At 38.6% G+C, this 21,213-nt stretch overlaps 1 protein-coding gene and 1 long non-coding RNA gene across 3 annotated transcripts in view; one reads left to right on the top strand and one right to left on the bottom strand.

The window, feature by feature from the left end:
- Positions 1 to 14,251, bottom strand: part of Col8a1 (collagen type VIII alpha 1 chain) — a 134,274-nt gene extending 120,023 nt beyond the window's left edge. The window contains exon 1 of one of the 2 annotated variants that reach the window (XM_070030397.1): positions 14,135 to 14,251. The gene's annotated coding sequence lies outside the window, so the exon portion shown is untranslated. The remainder of the gene's footprint in view (positions 1 to 14,134) is intronic. The other variant, XM_070030398.1, reaches the window with a different exon arrangement.
- Positions 14,136 to 21,213, top strand: part of LOC138832417 (uncharacterized) — a 62,185-nt gene continuing 55,107 nt past the window's right edge. The window contains exon 1 of the long non-coding RNA XR_011373554.1: positions 14,136 to 14,222. This is a non-coding gene — a long non-coding RNA (uncharacterized lncRNA). The remainder of the gene's footprint in view (positions 14,223 to 21,213) is intronic.

Here is a 21,213-nt window from a genome sequence, read left to right on the forward strand (position 1 = left end):
TGTTTTAGGGGAACTTGTAGGAAGAGTATTCTCCTTTAGTACAAGGAAACAAACACTATACACTTTAAGAGATAAAAATTATAAAATATTGCTGAAAACATTAAGAACATGCTAAAAAGATAGCAAGATCTCTCACATTTAGGACTGGAGAAATTAATGTTAGAATATCCATCGTACTCAGAGCAATCTGTTCATTTATATTCTTCTCCCATGCCTGAAAAATTTGAGATGGCATTTCACTATGTAGTCCAGGCTGACTGAAATCACAATTCTACAGTCTCTTCCTCTTGAAAACACCTGCTCAATCATGGAATCTGGTTCCTAAAAATAATCCTCGATAACCAATTTGCTTTATTTCCCTGAAATTTTCTCTCCCTCCCTCCCTCCCTTCCTTTCTCTCTCCATCCCTCTTTCTTTTTCTCTTTCCCTTTCTCTTTCTCACTTGCTTGCTTGCTTGCTTTCTGCTGTGAGGATGTCCTGAGTCATTAATCTAGACTAGTAGAAAGAAGGGGATTTCTGGTATGGGATGATCTGAGTTCATTTTCCAGCTCTAACACTCACTCTCATAATGATGTTAAGTAGTTTATCTCCCTAAGCCTCATCTGTCTCATGTGTAAAATACAGAGAATCTGTCCAGGGCACCAGTGGCTCACACCTGTAATCCAAGCTACTCAGGAGGCCCAAATCTGAGAATTGTGGTTCAAAGACTGAGCAGGAGAGTCCATGAGACTCAGTTACCAACCCCCCCCCCCAAAAAAAAGCTAGAAGTGGAGCTGTGGCTCAAGTGGTAGAGTGCCAACTTTAAGCAAAAACAAGCTCAGGGATAGCACCCAAGCCCTGAATTCAAGCCCCAGGACTGGCACTATACATACATACATACATACATACATATATATATATATATATATTCAATTCAAATGGAGGAATGAATACATAATACGTTATAAATTGTTTCTGTACAAATATTAATTATAATTATCATCACTGTTTTACATTATCTTTATGCTTAAAATTTTCCAAATTAAGATCCTTACTAACACTCTTTTTTGCTGACATGAAAACAATAACTTCAATTTCATAAATGTATAGCACTAAACATCCAGTGCACTTTCATCTGTCCCTGAGCTCTTCAGCTCAAGGCTAGTGCTCTACCACTTGAGCCACACTGCAACTTTTGGTTTTCTGGTGGTTAACTGGAGATAAGAGTCTCATGGACTTTCCTGCCTGGGACGGTTCTGAACTGACATCCTCAGTTCTCAGCCTCCTGAATAGCTAGGATTACAGGCATGAGCCACCAGCACCTGGGCCAGTGCCCTTTCTTCTTCTTTTTTTTTTTTTTCCATTGCACTTTCTTTAAAGCAAAGGCGAAATGGATTCTTCCTTTAGCCATATTTATATGTATCTGAATGTCATTTAAACACATGGTGATTCTTTTACAGCTACATATAAAATAAGTTACAAGTTTAAATGTTATTGCTATCTTTATCATTGCCTCTAAAGCCTGCTTATGCTACAATTTGTAAACATTTTACAAGACAGGGGAAAACACACACCCATAATTATTTCTTGATGTCATCTGGCTCATAGGAGGATAAATTATTTTAGAAAAAGTTTTCATTGAAGGTTTTCCTAGGCACTCCAAATAAACTGAGTTCTTAGTGGAAAAGATACAGCTGATTGCCTGCTTCTCAAATGGTTCTTTTGCCCTTGTCTTGCTCCTTGCTTAGTCAGAAGCAAAGCATGTGCCGTGGCCAACCTCTGAAATCATTTAACATCTTTTTTAACTGTTGCTCTTACAGACTCATTTAGGTTTGTTTTCTGAAAGATTAAAAAAAATAATTTAGAATCTAATGTGTAGCCAGGTTGTTGATCATCTGGCTCTTGGCTTTATGGCACGGCTGGTCAGTTGGCATGATGGTTGCTGAAGGTCATGGATGAACCAGGAAATGCCAGGGGCATTTCACTGTCAAATTCCTAAGACATGCTACCTCCCCTGACCTCACAATGCCTCCCATTGTTCAAGGAAAGATGCAGGAAAGGAGAGAGCGAGAGAGAAAAAAACACACCTGGAAATCTATGATGCAGAATTGTTTTCCTTCAGATGAGGTTTTAGGAGAAAACAACAGCAAATCTGTTAGCTGAACTTGTGTCTTTCTCTGCAGATATGATCATATTAATGTCTGAAGCAATCATATCTCTCATTAGGTTCATAATTATGCTTTTCCTCAAATGGAAGAGAAGAAATAGCAATAAATAATGGAGCTTTCTCATTCAGAGGTTCAGTTCAAATAACTGTAATCTGTTCTTTTTGTTTATGTCATGAGGAAGGGTTCAAGTAGCATAATGGTAAAATTCTAAGGGATTTTAAACAATTCAGAGAAAATTAACCAAAGTAGCATTTGTATATTATGAACCTGTAGTGGGCAGGACTTCTTTAAGATATAACAGCAGCAAAACCAATAGTCAATCAATGCATCGATTGCAATATTTAACAAACCCTACTGTAGTCACAAGCACTATCTGGGAATATGTTTTATTTTATTTTTGGTCAGTCATGGGGCCTGAACTCTGGGACACTGGGCGCTGTCCCTCAGCTCTTCAGCTCAAGGTTAGAGCCCTACCACTTGAGCCACAGTGCCACTTCTGGCTTTTTTCTGCTATGTGGTACTGAGGAATTGAACCCAGGGCCTCATGCATGTGAGGCAAGCATTCTACCACTGAGCCAACTTCCCAGCCCTGGGAATATGTTTTAAAAAGCACATCTTATTAGTTCCAATAATATTTATTCTCTCCAAGGAATACAAGCCCTAGCAATGAAAAAATAAGTATTTCTCATTATCTGTCACAGTAGCAAGTAGCTTTATGGAGCTGTTCAACTTTAAAATAATTCAGTACTTCTGTGGAATTATAAGTGTCCATTATAAGTGATAAGTAGCCATATATGGCTGGTATTACTGTTTTAGACAGCTCAGGTATAGATTTCCCTTCTTGTGAAAACTGTTACTAGACATCCTGAGAGGACTGAAAACAGCCAATGTATTATTAGAATTTGTAGTAACTGTCAGTTTAAAACAGGAAGGGATCAAGATAGGCTCTAATATGTAAGAAGGTTTGAATAAGTCCATGGAATTATTATTTTGACAAATAAAAAGGAAAGTGGGGAACAAGTTTATTTTTTTTAAAGTAAAAGGACTATTTGAGAGAATATTGGCTCATTTGTCATAGTTCTTCCAATTCCTGTTATATATTGGAGGACAATGAGGACCTCAGAATGATAGACTTAAGTGAGATAATTTGAGGGACTTTTTAGTCAAGGTGTTTGTTCTACGTATCATACTGTCATTGAAAACTTTTTGCATATATTTTATTTTATTTTTGCATATATTTTAGATCTACTGACAGTCCTGAGACAATACCGCCAACAAAAGGTTTTTTTTTGCCATTTGGTATACAGGAAGCCAAAATTTAATATTAGCATGACAAAAGGAGTTCATCTCATGCCCCATAGTTACCTTCAAAATTGAGTCAAATCCTAGTAATACTGTGTGTGGGTATGTGTCTATACTCTATGTGTGTGTGTGTGTGTGTGTGTGTGTGTGTGTGTGTGTGTGTGTGTTGGGATGAGAACATATGTGTGTCAGAATGAGAATATGTGTATTCATGTTATCAGATGGGAAGAAAAGAAGATACAGAGGCTCAGGTCTGAGTCACTTTAGATAACCATAAAGAAGCTAGGGGTCAGTTTTAGGTCTTTTTATGAAGACTAGGGAGAATTCAGAGTATTTTGAATTTTATCCAGAACTGTCATTCTTTCTTAGGTAGTCATTTCAGTCAAGCAACTTTGCATAATGGGAAATTATTTCTATCATATCTGAAAATATTCTGATTATATAATCTAAACATATTATCATCTAATAGGACTTAAATGGGACAATCTATAATGATAGACAAATAATATATATATATATATATATATATACACACACACACACACACATACATTCTTTTAATTTGCTAGTCTCCTCATTTATTACCCATTGCTATTTTTTCTCTTTGCTTTTTTTTTTATAGTTACGAAGTTCTATAACATGCCAAGCATTGAGAAGATAGAGATAAGTCCTGAATCCTTCTGCAAGGAGCTAGATGCACACATAGTGTAGTTACCTGAATCAAAATCACTGTGGCAAGACTCTACATAGAGTGCTAGGGAGGATGAAAGAGGTGCACAGGGCACCTGGGCAGGCTGGCTAGAATGTACAGATTAAGCCAATCAATTGCATGAGGGAATATTACATTTAGAAAGGGAAGATCAAGGACAAAAGCCAAAAGAATGTATGGAATAGGACCATGACCATAGAAAAAGAGCTAAGACTTTGTTTCATCTTTTGTCTTCGCTGAGACACAAAGAAAGGGTTCATAGAAAGGGTTCTGATCTTCAGGGTAAGCAACAGGTGTTGCCAACCTAGACACTTACCCAAGTGACTCACAGGGATTGAATCTTTTTAATTGCTTTGACCCTTGTCGTTGATGATAGTTACAGTAATACCAAACCAAATTATTGAGGAAATGTCAACTGCATTAAAAATGACATGTTAGGCTGTTATTCGCCTTACCAGACTGGTGCCAAACAACCTGTGATCACTTGGGGAGTTCATGAAGAAAGTCTTTTAAAATGTGAAAAAAAATTCCAGAGAGAAATGATAGTTTCTTTTTTCTTCTTCTTCTTCTTCATTTTCTATTTACAAAGCTTTTTACTTTTTTGGCTCCAAACGGCAGCCTTCATTTAGTTTAAAAAAAAAGAAAGAAAAGAAAAAGAAATAAAAATTTCAGTATTAAATAAAAAACAGGTCCAGTCAGCAGCATCTAGGAACAAAGCCACTGGAATTCTCTCACTTTATGAGTCAGAGGTGTTGTCACAGAGAATTGAGGGTTTTTTTTTACCCTCCCCTTAGTGATAGAACAAGACATCATGAGAGGCAGCACAGAGAGCAGGGGGATGTGGATGGAAAACACAGAGAGCGTGGGATCTGGATGGAAATACAAATTCTGTTGCTTCCAAGCTGAGTGGCCCTAGGCAAAGTTGCTTGGCCTTGACCATGCAGAAGCTCAGTTTCTCTTATGGTTAAGCTGGAAATGAGAGTAGCTTGCTTTTAGTGTTGATATGAGAGAGATGGCTTGGACTGTTGGACATTTAATTAATAGCAACAAGTACTATAACTATTAGAGATGAGATCTGGTTTCACTCTGCTTTTGGATGACGACGAGACATTCATTTTGTTAATAAAGAAGGGGCTGCTCAGTTCTGTCACTTTTGCAATACTGCCACTAAGTGCTAACGTTTGGAGGGGAAAAACAACCCTTAAAGTAAATCCTTAAGAGAAATAGTAAATTTTATAGGGCAACATGTCTGAATGCCAAAAATAAACTCAAATAATTGCAGATGTAGTAAATTAGACTAAAAAGCAGTAGGGTCCTATTACTGAAATTAGTTCCTTGTTCATATTGGGAAGGCAAATGATCAAAAAGGACATTTGACTAATGATCCCAGTTAATAACTATGATCTCAGTTAATAAATAGTGGTAAGGATAAAACAAAATTGTCAGTTCAGAAATTAATGAGCTAGTTCACAGAATTTTCTAAGCTGTTTATTGAACTTATTGGTCACTTATAACAAAGTATTGAAAAGAAAGAAGGAAGAGACAAATTCAATTTGTCCAATGTTCTGAAAAATTCTGTTTGGTTGAAATAAGGACTGAAAAGGGAACGTTTGAGGGAGGGAGAGAGAATTCTGCTACTATTGCTACTACTACTATAGAAAACAGCATAGAATAAGGTATGTCCATTTGCTTCTTTTGTTTATTTTGCTGGTATTAATAAATCTACCATGATTGGGATTGTTTCTTATTTTATATACACACCCAATGTGTATTACATAATAATGAGCCACACAGAAAATAACCAGATTAAAGGGAATCTTGAAATAATGATTCCTAAGCTGTTGTCAAGCAGTTCCATAGAATACCAATGTCAGGAGATGTTCATGGTGAGGGAGATTGGTCATCCAAATCCCAGGAAATATAACACCCATAATGCCATAAAAAACACCTACATCCCAGCTAGTGGCTTAAAAAAAGAATTCTAGAGTGTTGAAGAGGGAGAATACAGCAATTTTACACAATGTAATAGTTACTATTAAAAATTATCTTTCTTTCGCTTAAAATAGTTTTTTTGGATTATACTTTATTTTAGTGTGAGAAATGGCCCTTTGACAGTTATCAAAATGTAGATCAGTAAACAAATGAGCCTTTGAGCTTCTCTAAAACACAACCTTGTTTCTCTTCCCCTTTCCACTTACCTTTGACCTTATCTGGAACTTTTAAGGGATTTGATATTATCATCTGTATTGTAAGAAACAAGAATGTTCTTGCTAGGTCTTGGAAGGTTGTGTAACTATTTAAAACTTTATACCCTAAGCCATTTCCATTTAGCATATTAAATAAAAAACAATGCATGCTTAAGTAGCATCATTATGAAAAATACCTAAAAGACCCCTATGTTTCTCTAAATGGTAAGACAGTGATTAGGAATTGTTATTTTTTAAGACAAATAAAGGTTATGATATGATTAGTGACTTTGCTTCTGTTAGCATGTAAGTGTGTGTGGCTTGGATTTTTTAAAATTAAAATAATAATGACTTTCTGAAATGGTGGATTCTGGGCCACATGCATACCAACTTCATAACTTCATCTCCATTGACATCAGACAGACTCTTAGAGAGAGAGGATTGCTCTATTTTGCTGTGAATGTCATAATTTTTTTTATAAGGCAAGCAGTCCTTCTCTAGTGTGCCAAGGATATTTTTTTATGGTTCTAATTGATCTCTAGCTCCCCAAAGGGTTCTGAATTATGCAAGTGTCTCAAGTCTTAACAAGTCATCCCCACACAGCTGTGCAATGGAAATGTTCAACAGAAAGGTATTTGCTTTGGTCTAGGCAAGACCTCAGCTGCTCCCTGGGGAGACCTAGCTCCAGGGGAGCAGGTTCTTGGTCTTCTTAGAGAAGTTTGGTCCATTTCTGTCTCTCCTCTCTCCCAGCTTCCTCCTCTCTATCTGCTAGCAGCCAGGGTAGAGTCATCTTTTACCCACTCTGTGCTTGCATCTCATTAACCCCCCAAAAGCTAGAGTTTGTTTATTACCGAACTAAGCATTTAGATTCAGTTTTGGCTGGTGGTGGTGTTGGAAAGACCATTTTCTCTGATTGCTTTGGTTTTCTTTCAAACAAACTTCTGCAAGTCCAGACATTTCTGGCATTGCTGAAATGTGGGTGATTTATCCTAAGAGGCTTAAATTAGGAATTTTTTTAGCAAAAGAAAACTAACAATTTGAGGAACATGTTAGCCACTGGTTACAATGAACACCTTCTTCTGCTTTTAATCAGAACAACTCACATCTAAAGGGTTCTCTGGCAACAGGTCTGGTTTTTCTCCTGAGACACTCAGCCTCTTACCTCCCTCTACTGGTGAACAGCCTCTCTTTCCACTTAGATGGGTAGCTGGGGATTGGAATAATTTGGAAGTTGGAAGGGAGAACCAACCATGTCATTTAGGGGCTAGGAATTGTGGACTCGATAGCATATTGTGCGGCAGATCCTTTTTCTTCGCCCATTCTTCCAACCTCAACAATGTTGGCTATCTAACACATTTTTAGCTCCATCTAATGTCTCCCTTCATGTACTTCTTGGCCTTTTAATAAGAGGTGGCTTGCTTGGATTGATTGCTTTCATGAATGCCATGACTCTTAGACTTCAAGACCATTGCTTTCATGAATGCCATAACTCTGAGACTTCAAGACCTTGGCAGTCACTAGGTAGAGCTCCTTAAAGAACCATTAGCATGCACAGTTATCCCTTTGACCTCGTGAGCTAGTTTTAGATTTATTGTAACAGTACGTGTGGTGTGATAGTTGGGGCATCTACATCAAAATGATGGCGGTTCATAAAATTGGGTCCTTGTTGCCCTATCGACATCTATTCAGCCAACACTTAAAGATTAAGAGACTTGTTGTTGAACAGCAGAAACTTCTGCTGCCAGATAGCATAAACCAGCCCTAGTTAGCCTAGTACATGAAGTCAATTATGGAAGCCATCGACCCACACTTCTAGGAAAAATTGCTGTTTTATGTTAGGAGGTCCCTAACAGACTGGATCCGTGTGATTTTCTGGAGAAGCCAATAGCTGACACCCACAGGCTATTCAGTTAGAGGCTTATTCAGTTAGAGTCGGAGAAGTAACACATGAACTGATTGTCTTTGGTGTCAGCACATTCATGAGCCAAAGCCTGTGATGTAAACATGCCAATGGGGAGTGCAAGAGGCGCAGTCTTCAAGAAAGGCTTAAGAGAATGTTTTCACAATGATGCTTCAACTTAGTCCTCGACTATGTAAATCGTAGTATACAATAAATCAACGTCAGAAATAGAATTACTGTTTCAAATATATGCAAACAATTGCCAGATATGCTTTAGAGGAAAGTGGAAAAGGATTCTGGTGTAACATCTGTTCACTTATTCAAAGTAAATTGTTTCCAGAAATGATAGAAGAATATTCTCTTCTACCTTCATCACTTTCTGTGGTGGGCTAACTTGGTGTGTTACCAGCAATTATGCTTTTAACCTCAGCAGAGAACATTTAGGTGTCTTGATATCCATGGGATTATAATCCTGGGTCATAGTAAAACCTAAATTAAAGTCAAATAAGGCTCTTTTCCCAGTAAAAATCTAGTCAAGGTAAGGAAGAATTTTAATGGATGAAAAGCTTGTAAATCTTTTACCAGGATGAGCCAGTCCTCAAGAGGTACTGTCATTGAAGAATTCAGATACCAACAAAAATTTATCTGTAAAATAGAAGGCTTAGGTTTAGACAATCATTAGTCTCTTCTTCAGCCCCTCACATTTCTCTTGCTTGTTTCAGAGGTGTAAAATCTCAACACTACACCAGCTTATCTCTGTTGTTTGAGGTTTCTTTTGCTCAGTTCTCCCCTTCATCATAACCCATCTCATGCCTATACTGTACCACCTAATCAGCGTGCTAGTCCTCAGTCCTCAGTGGCTTCCTTGATGATCTATTATGTAAAAAATTCTGCTACTCTTCTAAAAATACTTGGGCAAGTATAATGTGGTTAACTTGCTGAAGAAGGGAAGACGGAGAAATGATAACATACTAATGTGTTTGTTCTGACCACATAAAAATTGTTCTGCCACTAGATCTTAAGCATGCTGCCAAGAAAAAAGGAGTATAATTCCTAGAACGAGGTAAAGGAAAGAAAGAGTTAAATAGAGGAGTGCAGGCAGAGACATGCCAGGACATAGATGAGGCTAAATAATCTTTCCTATGTTTCCAAAAGTGAGGAAATCTTAATCTTGATACATTTGGAATTTCAGTAACTATATGTGCTTACAAATTTCTTAAAGAAGCTTTTATTGGAGGAGTTAAGAAGATTGCTTTTCATTACACTTAGCTCCTTAGTTTTCATTAACTCCCACACTCAATACAGATTTGTCCAGCAGTTATTTTGTTCCAGGTTCTGGCGTGGTGAAAAACCTTACAAGGTCATTGTGATGGTGGTAAGAAATGACTGTTTTCCACAAGGGTTTGTATCAATTTTTACCTAGATATTCTTACCTAGAGGGGTAGCTGTGGAGCAATCTTCTGTTTCTACAGAACCCCTTAGAAGTAACACCCTAGATTCACATTGTATGGGGGAAACACATTTCAGTTATTCAGCTATTCCCTGACTGAGGAGTTCATCTACATGAGCCCTAGCTTTGTACCATGCTCGTTCGAGTAATCTTGGGAAAAACATCAATCTTTCTGACCTTTTCCATCTGTAAAACAAATTTTTAGTTAATATCAGAGCTAAAGTCCCTCCCAGCCTTTATGTGTTGGATTTTCTAAATTCTGTTTAATCCTCAAGAAGTTAGAACAGGAATAAAAATGTTTAGAAACCTCATCTTAAGAGAATTTATCAGAGGCAAGGAACAATTGGAAATATTCTTTCCTCTAAGGCATATAAATTCAAGTATAGAAAAACATGAACCTCTTTTTTATTTGATGGGGTGAAAATGTATATCCTATTTGAGAGAAGTAAGAGGAGATTTTGAGTAATGAGAAACACCTCAAGTATGAGTTCTACTGCAAAAGCTGGATATATAGGAGTGGAAGAAATTTCTTCTACTGAAAACAAAAGCAATGGCACAGAGGAACTGGGTTTGCAGCTGCATATCCTGAAAAGGTTGTAGTCCAGGGAGAAAGGCCAATTTTCATTTTCTAGGAAGGGAGCGCAAAGTAAATAGAGGACACTGAAGGTGAATCATCAGGTGTGTTTCAATAATATACACAACTTCAGCTGTTGATTTTCCTCTTATGCAACATTAAGAACTTAGAATTCATTATTATTTAATCACTGACTTTAGTTTGGGGAGGCATTTTTTGTTTGTTTTATTTACTTCAGTTTGATCTGATACAATTCAGCGGTTTCCTGGGGTCTGGAGTACCGAGGCCTTCCAGCCTGTAGCCCTTCTGGTTCTCCCGTGGCTCCCTTCAACTTTCTCCTACAAATCTCTTCGCTTGAGGAAAGACTATAAAGAACTTCCTTCCCCCAACAGTAGTTACTGAAGCCACCATTCCCCGCTCTTCACCCTTCTTATCTCTCTAAAGTGGGTAGTTAGTAAAGCTATAACTTAGTGTTGTAGGATGTAAACACTTACTAATGACTGCTAGGTTAATAGAAGATACTTTACTTTTTTATTTGATTCTTAGCATTTGATAACAACTTGTAAGCAGTTTTTGCACCCCCCCCCCCATCCCTCTTTCTAATTCCTTGATGCTTCAGGTTTTGAGAGTTCCTTTTTATACTGTGCTGGAAACATTACCTAAATTCCAAGAGTCACTCATTGTCCCTTTAACCTCTTCTTTTGTTCTCAATAGTTAGAATAAGATCTGTGCCTTGTTTAAATGATGCACATAGATTCTTATGAGTCCAATTGATGAGAAGCAAGTTATGGCCTGAAGAGACACCTGTGTCTGTTTCTCAGACAGCTACTTGGAGAACCAGAACTTGGAGATCTTGGTTGTATCTTAATCACATTGTAAGTTGCCTTATGCCATCAAGTTGAATGACCATGAAGGAGAAGTAGTGCCTTTCTGTTTTCTAACTTTCAACTTCCAAATACTTACCCAACATTGCTGGTTACAAGAATTGGAGTTGGTTTTATTGACATTTCATATCCATCAGTTAAAACTCTGTTTTGAGGGTTGTATACTCGTAATATAACTTCTGAAATTATGACTGATAAATTCCTGTGGGTTTTACTGTGGGGCAGACATGAAATTATTTTGGTTGTTAGGGCTAAGCTGTTTTATTCTGTTAGAGAAAGAGGTCTAATGAGATGGATCTTAACCTATTAGTGGCAATAGTTCTGTTCCTTAGAAAATCCAAGAGCAGACATGGATTTTTGCTCTTTTTCATCACTCCTGCCCCCAGGACTCCACATAAATGAGGGTGGCTAGAGGTTTTATTTTATTTTATTTTATTTCTGAGACTTGTGTGGTTCTCTCAGTTTCCTCTCAACTTCTTACTCATTTTATCTCTAGATCCTTGATTTTTTTATAAATGGAAATAAAGTAGCATAAAGTTTCTAATTTTGGAAATGATGACATTTTGTAATTTTAACAATAGTAAAAAACCTAAAAAAATGTGTTTCTCTAGGTATAGCAGGTCTTCAAAATGAGCAGGGCATCCTGTCTGTGTCTCAAGGAGAAGAGAAAAGGCATCCATATTTGCTTTTTTGAGAAACATTAAGGAAGCTCTCAGAGCCTGATGCAATGATGTTGAAAGGCATGGCCACCAATCTGATGCAGGATCAATTGTATAATATCAATATGGGAGATTCACACTTTCCTATCTGTGCAAAAGGAGCAATATTGGGGCACCTGCATGAAACCTCACCACTGATATTTCTAAAAACTTCACAAGGGTCATGCAATCTTGCCTGAAATGTATCCTATGGAAGGAATCACTTCTACTGGTAATGTCCCCTGGGAGGGTTAGCTCGTGAGTAATCTAAGATGATCTCACCCAGTTACTTAGGGCTTGAACCTGATGGCTGGGGAAGGCGGTGACTGTTAAACTGTTCAGCTGGTCAGTTTATGGTGGCCAAGAAACCCAGAAGCAAACTCTCATGGAATACTTTCATCCCCAAATTTAGGAATAGCAGAGAGCTGTTTGACAGTGGAACATTTTTCCCTTTAGAACACTTCCCTTAGGGAGTTCTTGTGAATGAAGCAGTGTATTTTCACCCAGTAGAGATGGACAGCAATCAAGTACTACCATAGAGGAAGGAGTAAGAAATTGGAAGTACCAGCTACATGGTTTGGCCTTGTCCCATACTTGTGCTCTGGTCATGGTTAATCACCCATGTCCATCAAATATTAAGCAAACAGTCTGCACTGTGGCTTAAGAGAGAAGGTATTTTAAGTTGCTCAGGTCACCTATTATCTTGGTCAATAGTAATTTTATATCATTTTCTTGCAACAACTTTTTTTTCTAATAAAAAAACAATTTAACATGACAGAAAGCTTTACATGTAACTCTTTTTATTTAAATAATAGTATTGAATTCCTTCCATCCCAAAGATAATTTTACGCTATCTTTGTCCTTCCTTTCCATAGCTGAAAGATAAGGAGCAATTATTTGAAAGACCCTCAGTTAAGTTTCTAATAAATTCTGTTTTCTTTGATTGTTCAGAGTAGAATTTTCCACATCTACAGTGAGTTTTTTTCCCATGTAAAACAATATAAAAGCAATAAACATAAAAGAAAAAGAGAGCTGTTTTTCTTACTTGAAGTACCTTAAGAGCTAAATAGTGGTTTGTTTTCCTGACTGGCAGCTTCAGTTTGTCTGCTTCTGAGATGACTTTTGCAATTCTTCAGAGGAAACATTTGAAGAGGGTTTTTCTCCCACATGAGAGAGTTTCATCCCACACAACCCACAGATTTTGATGGCAAACATTACGGACCAACAGTCTGGTTTTTACAGAAGTAGCTGTGGAATATGTTTTTCCTTTCACAGGTGCACAGTTCTCATTCTACCTCACTATTAGAACACAGATTCATTTATTTTCCCCTCCCCACTAAGAATCTAGCTTAACCATTGGGAAGCTCAGAGAATTAGTAACCAATCAGATAGATTTTCATTTGCCACAGGAAGGACGAGTGAGCGTCAAGGAAGATGAAACCTTCCGAAGCCCTTCTAGCTGATCTTAATAATAGTCTGGTGGACACAGAAATATTGTATAATTTGGCCTGTATTTTTCTCTCATTTTGAAGCATATTGAAATGCTTGATGGTTGAAGTGTGTAGAGAGAAATTCATGAAGTTCTTTTTCATACATTTTTCTTCTTTCCAAACACAATTGACATTTTAGGACCTGGTGAAAATGATAGTTGTAGAAGAGCTCATCCTGCCCAAGTTTGTAAATTTGGATTTGTTCTTTCCTATCTATTAGCCACCTGATTACTCTCCCTGGACAAGGGCACCAGTTCACATCATTTTTTCCAAGCCCTTAAACCTGGAAAGATTTTTTTTTTAAACCCACAGAAGCTGTCTTGGGGGTTTGGGAAACATCACAAAATTGTTAGCAGACCTTTTGACTGTGCTATTTTTAGGAAGCTAATTGTGTTCTTTTTAAAGTACATTTTTGACAATGGGACAAAGTTTTCTTTGCCCCTACTGATACGGGAAATACAATGAAAAAAAGGTCAGCACAACATTCAAAGAGATACATTTTAACTTCAGCAACAGTGAGAAAGAGGGGAAAAAGTGATTTAAGAGAGAAAAAGGTTTTGTAATATTTCTGCCGCTGTTTCTGCCAAAAAGGTTTTTTTCCCCCTCCTGTTGTTGAAATTTTACTGTTCAAACAGAAGGTTGTTTTCAAACCATTTGCTAGTTAAGCAAGTAGCAGCTGATCTGGCATCCTTAAGAATTAACTCTAACCAAGCTGTAAGCGCCTTGACCAGAAGCAACTTATTCGCCAGCAGCCACCCACAGGAGGTCAGCTGCCTGCACAAGTGCTGTCTTACCTTGAGCACGTCAGATCAGGGAGACAGGCTCTCGGGCTCCCACGGGCTCCCACGGAGAGGACCGGGGAAGTGCTCTGACCCGCGGCTGGTAACATGCACTTGGCTTTTATGGGCAGGTGGGAGGGGCTGCTCCTCATAGTAGGTGGGCAAGGAAGGAGTGTTGGGGCGTCCGCGGGGCGGGCAGCCCCGGGAGGAGCTGGACACTTCTCTGGGGAGGGGCGGGGAGGGCAGATCTGGAGCCTGCGAGAGGAAGGAGAGAGCAGGGATGTGTGTGTAGGGAGATGGGGGGAGCGGGGAGGCGGGGAGACAGCAGAGGACGGAGTGGAAACTGGAGAGGGAGGGAGAAATAAAACAGGGATCTAGACTTAGACCACAGATGGGGGAAGTTTGGGGAGGAAGGAGGGAGAAAAGGGGAAGGGGGGAGGGAAGAGGGAGAAAGGGGGAGAGAGGAGATTAGCATCCGATTTTGTTTGGGGAGGATTTGTGGGTGACTGTGATCACTAAGGTGTTTTCTGTGAATTAGAAAAGGCTAAATAGAGGTAGTCCTTCTGAAGATCTAAGCCCGGAGTCTGGGCATCGGGTGGCACCGTTTCTGTGCTGGGTGGACGGGGTGAAGCGGCTGCTAGCTAGCTAGCTGTTTCTCCTCTCCTTCCCACTGTAAATCCCAGCCCCACCATTCATCACTTTGGGCAATACCTTTTTCCACCCCCTAACTAGAAAGTTCTCTTTGCTTGCCTTGTCGGGCACAGCAGCGCATCGGGAGATGCTGACTTTTGGCATTAGGTCTATCAGCCCAATCTGGCTTCTGGAAAGAAAAAGCGCAACTCCAGCGGGTTCCTCTAGCATCTGCTTATGTAACAGGGGTTTAGGGCTTCTTTGCCCTCTGGTTATGTTTGGTATTAAAAGAAAAACTTTCCTTCCTAATCATTAAAAAATGTCTTGGTGCCACAGCTCTTTTTCTTCCGCGTGTCTTAGACATTAAGAGAAGATCCAAGCAAGGAACGCTGAAGGATCTGGCTTGAAATTATTAAGAAATGCACTCAGAGAAAGAAAAACAAGCTCCTTTCGCTGCTGGGTGGTGACTCACTTCCAGCCTGAGCTTGAGCTTTGCCACCAAAGGAATCAAAGCATTTGAAAAGAAATCCCGAGACTCAGGCAGGGTAGAGATACCTAGAGGGCAAAGACAGGAGCAGGAGGAAGGATTCAGAGACTGAGGTGTGTGTGTGTGTGTGGGGGGGTAACTTTTGATGATGTGTCACAAACTTAGGAAGTAGGGACAATTCACCTTGTGCAATTTTTCCCTTTTGTTTTTATGAAAGGAACCTCAAAGGGATTATGTATCTGAGGCAAGCTAACCAATGGCCGTAATGAGTTTGCAAATCTTCTGCACAGTTTTCAGTGCACCAGGCTGCTAATTTGTAACACTTAACTTGATCTCAGTTAGAGTGCGTGTCTTTGGATGGTAGCAATGTTTTCTCAGGCTCTGAATTATAGCACCATTTGAGGCCAGATAGGTCTCTGTTAGGAAGACTTCTGTGTGTGTCAGAAGGCTGAGCAGCCTCTCTAGCCTGTGTCCACCAGATGCCAGTAGCTTTGCTCATCCAGCCCTAAGTCTCCCTTTCACTTGTGAAAATTAGATGTCTCTGAAGGACAAAAATCCCCTCTAGCATTGCTAGAAAAAGTAGGCAATGATTAAAAAAAGCATAAAACGACACTTTAAAAAAATTTATTAAGAGACTATCCCATAGTGCCATTTAGATAATAATACTTGTCACCATATGTGCTAAGTTTACAGTGGACTTAGTTTCTTACAGACATATTTCCACCTGCCTACCTTTAGAGTCCAAAGCCTCTATTGATTACTTTGTAACCAAGCTTATGCTCAACCTGGAAGTCAACAAAGTTAGAATTTGATATGATGGTGGATGTGGGGGAGAGGGACAGGAAGGAAGACCAACAATAGGGGATATGAAAGATTGTTATCATAAATATGAATTAAAATAGACTTACTGTCAAATGATTTAATATTTGATAATTTACTCTGTCATTCAGATTCATTTGTGATATCATATATATTTATCTTGTTTGTACATATGTGTGTGTGTGTATATATATATATATATATATATATATATATATATATATATATATACACACACATACACATTATCAATCATCTGTCTCCATGAATGTGTCCCCAAGTCAATTACATTCAGTATTTTTTTTTTAGGGAAACAACTTATAACTAGAGGTTTACTAGTTGGCAGAACATACTTAAAATATACATACATTGGGTAATTGAACAAGTCATTCTGATGAGTATTAACACAGGAAAAAAAATCTAAACATTTCACATAAATCTCTGTTTAATTGCTATTTTATCTTACTTTATTACCCCACATGACTTGATTCCACAAATAATATATCTTTTGAAGATATGGCCAGATCCATTAAGTGAAGTGCATGAAATACGTAACCTCTGTTATGACACCTGGAAATTTGTAAAATTTTACTATATATTCTGGGACCAAACTCTGAAATCAAATTTTATAGGCAGAGTACTACATCCAGGACTTTTTAATTTAGCAAAGAACTATGATCTGGGAAAGCAAAGCAGGACTGGATTAGGGGTGACAGTGTGATAAAGCTTGTTAGCAAATATCCCTATTGGATTACAGCAAATAATCTTTCAATCCTGACTTAAAGCCTCTCCAACATTCCAGTTCCATCACATCGTGATACATAGGAAAAAAATAAGGTAAGTAAAGCTCATTTACAGAGAAAGCAATGGACAGCTGTAGGCTGGGATTCTTTTTTCATCCCTTGCTCCCTTTTTTTTCAAATCTGAATCTCCAGCCAACTTAACAAAAATGCTCCTTTCATTTTATTTGGATGGTGGTAACAATTAGTTCATTTCTCCAGTTCACACTTGTCTAAATCTGATTCAGTAGCAGATCTGGACAACAAGTTGGGAATCTAGGAATGCAATCTCTGAACTGACGCTTAGTGTGCCCTACCTAGACCTCTCTAGAGGTGACTGAGGGTTGAAATGACTTAATGTGGTGGATAGAAAGGAATCTAATGACAACATGCTAAATGCTTTGAAGTTTCCATCGTGGGGATAGAATAACAGCTACAGATGACTACCCTATTTTTAATCCTGTTGTAAATGTCTTTTTTTTTTTAAGAGATGAACCTTATTTAGACTTAAGCAACACATACTTATTAAGAAAGGATACTAGACTACATGGAATATTTAAAGCAGAGGAGAACAAGTGTATAAATTTGTTCTTGTAGAGTGCAAAGAAGAATGCAATCCGGGTAGTTGAACTGTACAGACTTTAGGGAGGAGGTAGAACTTGAGCTGAACTATGGAAAGTAGCATTTAGGCAAACAGGCAATCAACAGTGGAGAACTTTTGGTAAGGGAGAGAATGTGCATAGGTGGAAAAGGCACAAGAATATTCAAAAGATGAATGGCTACTGCATATTACCAAAGTTTCATTTTTTTCTTCACTGTGATTTTGTAGATAAGTGCTTGCCTGTATGTCCCAAAACATTAGCACACAAAGAAGCAGAGGAAAGTATCTGAGCAAGGTGACATGAACAATGGAAGGTCTAGTCTCATTTCCTTACAACATCCTATGAAGATGTAAGGAGACAGGAAGGCAGGGATCCCTGGTGTATTCCCAGGATGCGAGATGGGATTAATATGAAGGGTGGTGTCTACTCTGTGTGTCCAAGGAGCCCAGTCTTTCCATCACCAGTTGTAGCTTTAAGGTTATCGCCAGATACCAACCATATGACCCTTGAATTTGCAAGGGTTTCTGGATAGGAAGATAGCAGAACCTGGCTTTAAAAGGTATGTATGTCCCTTCTCTTTTCTCAGATAGCAAACTTTCAGTCATCTCGATGTGTTGCCCTTGGCAAATTTCAAACTGCCATCCTTCCTGTCACTCTTAAGTGCTTCATGATATAAATGAAGTCGAGTTTTGGTTTATGGAAGAATCACAGAAAGGTGATCTCAACTGAAGCAATTCTCACACGATTTTGCTTTCTACTTATCAAATGACCCACCTGTCACATCAGCCTAAAAGTGTGCTCGGCATCAACTCCAAATATGCCCATGACTTGTAAGGCTGTTAAATAGCCAACTCTGCTAGTGCATTTAAAATAAGAGTTTATTTATGAAAACTGAAAATGCTTCACAGCCAGAAGAAAAGCACACCTCTCAAACATTCCACAGGACTGTTGGATTTTATGAGTCACTGTTTTCCTGTCGACCCAGATGGTAGAGCTGACTGACGTGGGAGATCACACAGATGACTGCCTGGAGCTCCTGCTGGCTTTGTAAAGAGCAAAGAATAAAGGAAATCTGGCCTTCACTTCTAGCTGAGCTGCTAACTAACCACGAAAATGTAGGGTGGAGGTTTTTATCCTATTTGGACTTACTGTCCATATTTGTAAGATAACAAAGCTGGCCTGAGCACTCTCTAAAGTTCCTTCCACTTTTCAGATGCTCAATGCAACCAGTCAATGAATGTGTAGTCACTCAATATGCACTTGACATCAAGCACATGCTAAGTTTAGGTTTGGGAGGAAGAACTCTTAGTGCATTCGTATAGTGTTTGCTCTGAGGGGATACAACCTAACACCAAACCTTTGTAGTCCAGATATAGAATACTAGAATGTGATGTATGTTGTCAGTTAGCTAGAGCCACTGTCTCTTGTAAGTTTAGTAACTTGGGGGCAAAGGTCTCTCAGCCTTAGCCATTAGCCTTTTAAATGTCTTTTTCTGAATCAGATTGCAATTTTCTTTGATTGATAGAAATGCCATCACAATAATAGATGACCGCTGTCTACAGGCTTTCCATTGTGCAAAATGTATGTGAGGTCCAAATCTGTTGATCTTATTTCTAGAGACATTCTCTATTCTATTCACGTTCCTAGGTTCCTAGTGCTACATCTCTGCATTTACTTAATTAGAGAACTTAATGGCTGTTTTTTGTTATGGACTAACATGTTATACCACCTTCTAATTTCCCAAACTGAATTTTATAAAAGACTGAACCTTTTTCTAGTTCTTACCTTTCCAATATCACTAGAAGTCACTCTAACCTTATTCTTATTCCTTAAGCAATTTCACTGTAGAAATCCTCTCATAGGACACTGTGTTGGTAAGATAGCATGTAGTCAGTATTTTCCCACCTCAGAATCATTATCTCAGAACTCAGATACAATATGAAGATTTGTTAATCATCATAGCCTTCTCTTGGGGAATTATTCTTTATCTCTCTCTTCTATCTGTATCCCTGTGTTTGTGATTTATTATTTCATTATTTCATTCTGGCACCATTGAACTCCAAGACTTGTTCTATTGTCAGACTTTTCTATTCATAGATGGCTCTCTATCTAGTTCATTATTTGCTGGTTAGAGATGGAGTCTTCAGTCTCTTCTGTCTAGGCTGGCTTCAAAACTGAGATATCCTCCATGTCTCAGCTTCCTGAATAGGAAAAATTGCATGTGTTAGTCACCAGCACCCAGCTTCTTACATTCTTTTTAAAACATCCTGTGTCCAATTTTAATAAATTCAGCATTCTTTCTCAGCTATACCACCTAATATCTTCACAAGAAATTCTGCTTAAAAGACCAAAAGGAGCTAGGAGCTGGTGGCTCATACTAGAAATTCTATCTACTTAGGAGAATGAGATCTGAGAATCAGGGTTCAAAGCCAGCCTGAGCAGAGAAATCCATGAGATTCTTATCTTCAATTAGCCATGAAAATGTTGGAAGGGGAGCTGTGGCTCCAGTGGTAGAGTGCTAGCCTTGAGTGACAAAGCTCAGTGACAGCGCTCAGGCTCTGTGTTCAAGACCGAGGGCTGGCACACAAATACACAAAAAACAACCAAAATGATCACCTGAGCCAAGAGGTCTCACAGTTGCCTTGGGGTTAAGCTGACACATTCCATTTCCACATTACCACCAGAACAATCCCCAAACCCAGGAAAGATTATGTCACGTCCTTGTTCAGATACTTTTGATGGTACCACACTATTTATAGAAAAATCCAAATTTGAATTCTAAAGCTGAATGCCCCTTCCAAGTTTGGGCCCAGTCTTTCTTTCCTGCTTCATTTACAGGCCTTATGATTCCTTCATGGGAGCAATCTGCTTCCCCCAATGTCTATTGCTCCCTTTCTTAATCTATGTAGTGGCTCAGGATGGCCTGTCGATGGATACATGAGCAAAGCATCCATTACTTCAACATCATCTTCTTTAAGAAACTCTGGAAAATCAATACTATGTGTATGACATGTTTTTGCTGTCTTGTCTTAGACACATGTTCATTTCTTTTTCTCCTCAGTTTCACTGATCTTTCCTTGAAGCCCTAATACTTGTCCCTGACATGAGATCTAACATAGATAATACACATATGTAGGGTGTGAGCATTATTTTTGAAAAGAATTGAATACTCTCCCTTCAAAGACCTTTTTTTTTTAAAAACCACATTTGTTTTAAACCAAATCAAACGAAAATCCAGTCAAACTGAATCAAACCAAAACAACTCAAAACATAGATTTAAAGCTGCCTACTATATTTCTGTCAATAAGACCAGTATGGTGTTATTTCCAGCTTTGAGGTTTTTAAACAGTAGAGTGGTGGAGAGAGAAGTGGAGAGAGAGAGAAAGAGAGAGAGGAGGGGGGAAAAGAAGGAGAGGGAGAGGAGAAGAAGAGGGAGAGGAAGGGAGGGAGGAAGGGAGAGAGAGCGAGAGCAATAGATTCTACCTGCTCAGTGTGGTAAATGCTATAGAAGAGATAAGTGTGAGCTACTAGGAGGAATTTCAAGAAAGTTACCAAGAGTGGAGGTATAAATAAAAAGAAATGCTGGTAGAACACACCCCTAAAGGTTAATCTTTGTCTGCATTTGTACAATGATAGATTCTGGTTGAGAATCTGGAGATTCAGCTTGCAGGTTGCCCTGCAAACAGATCCTTGCTGCCAGGTGAGACTATGGAGGTGGGAGAAGAGCCTGAGCAAATGCTTCAACATTGCTTTGAAATAAAACAGGACCAAAGTACA

The sequence above is a fragment of the Dipodomys merriami genome, unplaced genomic scaffold, assembly GCF_024711535.1.
Source record: "Dipodomys merriami isolate MVZ:Mamm:240054 unplaced genomic scaffold, mDipMer1.0.p SCAF_2, whole genome shotgun sequence".
NCBI lineage: Eukaryota > Metazoa > Chordata > Mammalia > Rodentia > Heteromyidae > Dipodomys > Dipodomys merriami.